The sequence below is a fragment of the Durio zibethinus genome, unplaced genomic scaffold (genome assembly GCF_047325235.1).
Source record: "Durio zibethinus cultivar Kanyao isolate XHJ-2024 unplaced genomic scaffold, ASM4732523v1 HiC_scaffold_30, whole genome shotgun sequence".
In the NCBI taxonomy this organism is placed as follows: Eukaryota; Viridiplantae; Streptophyta; class Magnoliopsida; order Malvales; family Malvaceae; genus Durio; species Durio zibethinus.
This window is the reverse complement of record NW_028322653.1, coordinates 789,952-796,734: the sequence shown is the minus strand read 5'-3', so window position 1 is coordinate 796,734 and position 6,783 is coordinate 789,952.

Genomic DNA, 6,783 nt, shown 5'->3' with positions numbered 1-6,783 from the left:
TCCGCCCTAACATGTACCTACGGAGAACCAGAGCCAGCGCGAAGGATGAAAGGCGGAACAAAGAACACCAACCCAATCTCGACAAAGAAAGAAGGGATCAATCCACCTAAATGACCAATTAAGTCCATGGGCTAATCAGATATCTTTCTATTACTCTGGGCGCAGAGATCACTCTACTGCGCTGTCATCCTTCTTCATAGAAAAGCCCCGCATCAAGGACTGAGTTTGTTCTTTGTTCGGTTTACTTTATTTTTCTTTTTGCTTGAGACTTTTTAATAGCTTTCCCCGAAGTAATTCTTTATCTTTCTTGGTTTGGTGAGCGAAGTGACTTCCCTTTCTTTGTCACTGGAGGTGAAGTCAGTTTCGTGGTCTACCAGTGGTCCAGGCTCTTTGGCAGTCTCGGAAGTCGATTCGGTATGGTACCTTCTATCTCTTTTTCTTGGTCCAGTGGTTCAGGTCCGTAAGCTTTCCAATCAGCCTAGTCCCTTTCAACCATTCCGGCTAGCCCGTATATCGCTATTCAAAGTAGTTCCTTCTCGCTTTCTTTAGTTCCTGTGTAAGAAAAGAAGCCGCCCCCTGAGGCCGGGTCTCTTTCTTTCCTTTTGCTTGATGCTTTGAAACTGCTTTTCCGGCTCAAAGAATTAGTTTTCTTTCTTGCTTCAGTTGCTGTGTAATGCCTTTACTTCAGGTATTCAATTACCTTTGTTGGTCTAGCTCCCCTTCCTAAGCACGGCTTTCCCGCTTTCAATTCCGGATTTGAATTGAGAGTGGAGTTCCTTATAATTGATGTTGCCGGAGCGCTTAGTGTAATAAGTAAGGTCCGCTATTCAATTACCTTTGTTGTTCTGTCCGTCTGTCGGTCTAGTCTTCTAAATCGGAAAAATGTCGATCCTCTAAAGCGAGTGAATGGCTTTCCGCTTGTGAAAGCATTACCGTAGGGCTTGCTTATTGGGAAAAAGGGCCATTATCATTATGTAAGCATAAGCAGTCTTCGATGTGGGTTATGGGTTGCAGGTCTAGAACCATTGATTGGTGTATCGGCTAAAGTAAAGCTTAATCCCTTTTCCCTGAGACTGTATACCTCCTCCCCCGAAGCGATTCATTCCTTCTGAGTCTTTCTCGGCCTAAGGGGCCATGGATTAGTATGCGGTGCTTTCGCTCTCTCTTGTATTAGATCGAGGGGCTGGGGTTTGCAGTTGTCTTACTATTCGCCTTCGCTGCAGTCCTTCCAATCGTTCTATCATTCTCAGTCGTAGCAGTGGCCATTTCCTTTGCTAAAACAAAGCGTATCTCTTTGCAATATGAATAAAGAATAGCTTATCTTAGCCGAAATTCTTTTATCCGCGAGGTTTCCCGGTTGATATCCGCAAGTCCTTCTTTTCTACTTGGGGAGCACATAAGAGGAGTTCTTTCCTTGACTTACCTTATTATGAAGGGGAGTTGCCTTTTCTTTGCGGTGTAAGGAACCAAAGGTCCAAAAGAAGAGATGGCTGCGTGATTACCGTGTTCCGTAAGGCGCCCAACCCCTTAAGTTTTTCTTGTTGTTGTGGCTGTAACTGTCTTTCCCTTAGAGAGTTTCCTTAGGCGGGGATAGGCCTATCTAATGTTATGTAATAAATAAGCTAGGACAGGCAAAGGTAAATGTAATCCATCCTGTGAGTGTGCCAGTCTAGACTAGCAATCTCTTTCCAGCATCCAATCCAAGGGGAAATGCATGAGCAAGCCAGGTTACAGGGCAGCCAGTGGGTAAGAGTTCATTTTTAAGTGAGTTGTTGATAGGGCCTTTCTTGGTTTGGTAAGGTAAGACTTTCTATATGACCAGTGCCCTTCCTTCCGTCTTTCCTGGGTTTTCTTGCTTCTCTCATCCCTGGGGGTTTGAGCAGTTTCAGTCCTAAGCTAATCCCCTCCTGATGCAACATCAGTCACTCTTTTTCTAGTAGACGCCCTGCCCTAGTCAGCAGGTTTCTTTTATTTTGCTTAAGCAACTATTCTGACTTAAGTGGGAGTTAGTTTGGAGGGACTCCAGTGTCAGTACGAATCTAGTCTATGTCGATTCAGCCAAGCGAATAGGTCCAGCTTTTAGGGAGCGGGCCCATTGTAGGAGAACTTATAATGTTCTTCGTGTATGACTAGTTGCTAAGCCCTATTTCTTTTCTTGTGTTTTGAGTTTGAGTTCGTTCCTTTACTTTTCGTTAGCACAGTGCCAAAGAGTTGGTCAAGTAAGCAAAATGCCGAAGGCTCGGTTTAAAAAAGAAAGGCTTGGTTCAATAGCGTAAGCACACTTCTTATTCTTAAGTAAGGACATCATCAATTCTTTCTGCAAGCAAGCTAGTTGCAAGCCTATGAGAAAGGAAGCCTGTTCAATCCACTTATAAAAAAGACAGTGTATTGCCAATGTCAGTCTATAGCTCTTCTAGCCAAAGTCCTTCTACCTGCAAGCCAATTGGAGAAAGCTTAAAATGAATATGTTACTTCCATCGAGTAGGAGTCCCCTTTGAATATGTCTAACTATCTTTCTTTGCCAAGGAAAGCCCATCCATTTCGCATTACTACCTCCTTCGAACTACCAAAAGATGCCTCTCTTTCTTCTTTTAGGAAGAGAATAAGATTTACAGTGAAGTTTTTACTCTTGCATTTATCTTTCTTAATATCCCAATTCTAGCCTTCGTTCGTTAACTTAAGACAGACTACTGGGAGCGGGAAAAAAAGGCTCAAGTTTAGCCTTCAATATCGGACTAACCGCCATCGAAGAATCGACATTTTTTTTTTAAATAAAAATAAGGGCCTCCCTCTCTAAAGGGAAAGAGCTCAGTCAATAGCATCTTCTTAGAATGAATTGTGACGATCCCAACTCTATATGAGTGCTTGGACGAGGAAGTCTCCTATTCTGAATGAGGTAAGGGTGGGTTCGACCGAAGCAGCCTTTCTCTTATTATACGATACCACTCGCCATGGATGTTCAAAGAGACAATCAGCCTATTAGGTTAGCTACTTAGGATGAACCACACGGGGGCGATCTCGAACCCCCATGAATCTTTTTTGCACGAGCTTCTGTAAGCCTATCCTCTGCAAGAGTAAGCGGTGTGAGTGGTAGTATCCGCGGTTTGCGAAAGAATAAGCTCTTGTTGTGAAAGAAGAGGTCACAGTTCCATTAGGAACTGTAAGCCGTTCTGCTCTTCCATCATCCGCAGTTGATGGTCTTGTTGAAAGAACAGTTCTTTGCCTATCAGCAGTTAGTGAAATAAAAGATGTTAGCAATAAAGTGATCGTAGCTGTTCTGTTCATGGTGGTTCAGGAACTTAAGAAGATTCATCAGCTAAGACCATTAATGCCCCATATTGCGATAAAAAAAAGGACTAAAAACATTTATCCCAGGGGCTTAAATCGGCTTCACTCGTTGATTGCCCACAAAAGAATATCGCTACGTTTCTATCTTGGCTAAGTCGCACATCGGTGGTCGATCGGTGCTCGCTTAAGATCTCTTCTGCCCCATAGCCTCACCTCTCAAGCACAGATTCTATGCTCTCCAAATACGTTTATCTGTTCTTTTTTTTGTTTGTGAGGGCGCTTAAAAGCTTTTCATTCTAGGTTGGTTATTCGACAGGGAAAAGGGGAGTTGGTTTGACATAAAAGCACCCCCGAAGACCGAATATGAAAAGGCCCCTAAAGAGTTCTCTGCGAATGTATTCACAGGAGGCGGCACATTATCCAAAACAAAAAGTGTCCACCCTTAACTTAAGAGCGTCGAACTTAAAACAGTATTCTCCTGCTCAAAAGCAGGCTCCGCGTCGGCATCAACATCATCATTCCCAAAAGGGTTCACTTCCCGCTCTCTACCCCAAGCACCTCCACCTCGACACCCGACCTCCCTATCCCGAGGCCTACAGGATGATGAAAGATTTTATACAGCACCTAAGTTATGAAAGATGAGAAGGATGGCAATGTAAGGGAGCATCTCACTGGCTTCCTCGAGACTCTCCTCTCGGCCCTTATGCCTCGGATACCAACCTCTGCCTCAAAGAGTTCTCTAAGTCCCTTAGCGAGAAAGCTTATAATTGGTATAAGAACCCCAGTTTTGGGGAAGGAATGATTGGATTATTGTAAGATTGAATATAAATAAATAAGACTTTTATTCTATTACTAATGGAATCCTAAGCAAAGAAAATAACATAGTCGCCGTGGGTCGCGTCGCCTCTTCTTCAAATGCTTTACCTCGTAAGACATATATCACTTATGAAGTAGCTTCGATCCACCTATCAGGGCTATCTTTTCTAGGCTCAAAACGTACTTTTTTATCTAAAAAAATACATCCTTACCAATGGAACTCTTACTTTATTTTCCTTAGGATGGAAAGAGGAATTAAATTGACTTCATCTCAACTTGACCTCTTAGTTGCTCCTGAGAGAAGACCGAACTAAAGGCTTAGCCCGGGAACTGCTTCTTTTCGCTTACCTACACCGCCCTTTTAGATTATATAGATATAGTCCCACTCTTCCTACTCAATTGATCAAGTAGTTCGTTCTATCTTCGTATGATCTAAGGCCTTATTTAATATTTCCCTGTAGTGCGTGTTCATCGAGATGCGAGATTGGATTGATTGACAAAAGCGCTTGGCCGGGACATACAATAGAGGAGAGCTTTCTGTGCCACGAGAGTTTGCCCTTATTAGGCGCTTTCAGTAAAGTAAAAAAGAAAGTGAACTTCTTATAAGACCCAGAGCCCTCGTCGAGTCAAGTTTATCCTCCTAGACTAAAGTCCGTGGTGCACAAACCCAAGAAAGGTATCTCCTTTTCGGTCTTTCGTTGTTTAACTCACTTTTTCCGCGGCCAACTAATGAGTTGTTTTTCTTTTTTTTAGACAAAAGTGCTAAACCCCCTAAGTCCGAAATGTCTTCAGTTAGGAGAACCCGAGCTACCTCGAAGCGCACAGCTGCCTCTGCTTTGATTAATACTATTCTCAAATTCGAAATGAAATATCATAAGAGAAGAAGATAAAGAGTTCTTTCGAAGTAGAATCTTCTTGTTTATTCTTTCGAACTTCATTCAAGGTTGATACTTTCTCGAGAAAGCGGAAGGCCCAATGAGCTCTACAGTAGTGCCTTGCGGGGTCGTAGAGCCGGTAAACCTAGTTCGCCTAAGAGACTTGAAAAACCTTGAAGATAGATAGAGAGTACTTTTTTTCTTTATTTCTTAGATTGGTCAGTGAAAGCTTAGGAGGGAAAAAACAAACTCTTAGATCTATAAGAGGAAAGTAGCCCAAAGGGGATATTGGTTCAAATCCAATTCGTGAGACCAGAAGAAAGGTCAGGTCAGTGTAGAGAAGCTCGGTCAGTGATAGTCTTCCCCCGACCGAAGGAGAAAAGGAAGAAATAACCCAAGCACAAACACAGACAGAGAAGATAGTGGGGCTGACTTGCTAAACTGACTAAACCCGGTCAAATGCATTCATTTTTGTTTTGTCTGTCTATCCGCGGGAATACGACCTCTTGTTCTGATCTATCTGATGGATGACTCCGGAACAATTAGAAGAAAGACTGTGAAATAGGGCTTTTTCTATGCGTTGAAGTATCTCGCTGCAAATGAATCCCATTTTTCGGTAGGATTCAACCCCTTACCCAGCGAATTCAGACCCTTTCCTTTCTATCGACGAAGCCAGCCAACCATAGAATCTGATTTTCATTCTCTTTTCTTTGACTTAGACTGATGACCACCAGGTTCAAACTACATTCATCATAGCTGTCTGAGAGGAGAGTCGGATCCTAAGTCCCAATATGATTAAGTCAAGTCAAATCCTCAGCCGCTTTTATAGGAAGATGAGCAGAAAGGGCACTCAATGCCAGGTCCGTCTGCCCTTCATTCGCTACTCGGACTAGAATAAGAGGAAGAGAAGTTTTTGCTTTCTATATTATCGTAGAAGTTGAAGTTTCATAAGAATATCGTAGAATAAGAATAAGACTTTCTAACATTATCTATTAAAAAATATTAGAATATTCCAATTATATAGTAAAATGTGCCATAAAAAATGGCATTTACCGGTATTTTTAGATGCTATTGGAATATTATACTATTAGACTATTATCATATTGAATTGGAATTGTAAATTCCTATCGTCTAATTCATCTTTTTTATCGAATCTTTTCTTTCCGCTCTCTCAATCTCGGATCGGAAAGCATTTCATTGCCTATCTTACCTTACTGCATTCAGGTGAAAGGCTTAGGAGAAGACTTCCTAACGGGAACTGCAGGCTGAGGTCACTTGGCCTAGCATCGGGTTCTGAGGAAGAAAGTTCTGGCCAAAAAACTAAGAAGGCGGCAAATCCTTCCTTTGCCTTTCCTCCCTCACTCTGTCATCCAATGCATATTCTATATAGCACCAGCCCCTCTTTTTCTTCCTAAGAGCGCTTCCTCAGTAGATATTCTATCTCTATCACTAGCAGCTTCACGTCCTTCTTTCAAACAGTCTATTCCGATAGTCCCACGGCCCTCTCTATTTCGGTAGCAGCTTCTTCTTCCTTCTCTGTGCGTGGGTTAGCCCTTGATCGGATAATTGTTCTTATTTCAAAGAATCGAGTTCTTTTAACTTTCACAACAGCATATTCTTGCGCAAAAGAGCGTATTCTGATTCACTGGCTAATCCCCTATTCCAACTTGCTGTTCTTATCTTATTTATGGGATAAATGCCATTTTCCGAATTCCAAGCCTTAGGGCAATCAGTGACTTGCTTACCTTTCCTTATCCTATTGCTACTGCGACTGATTCTATTCCTTCGACACCTGAACCTGAAA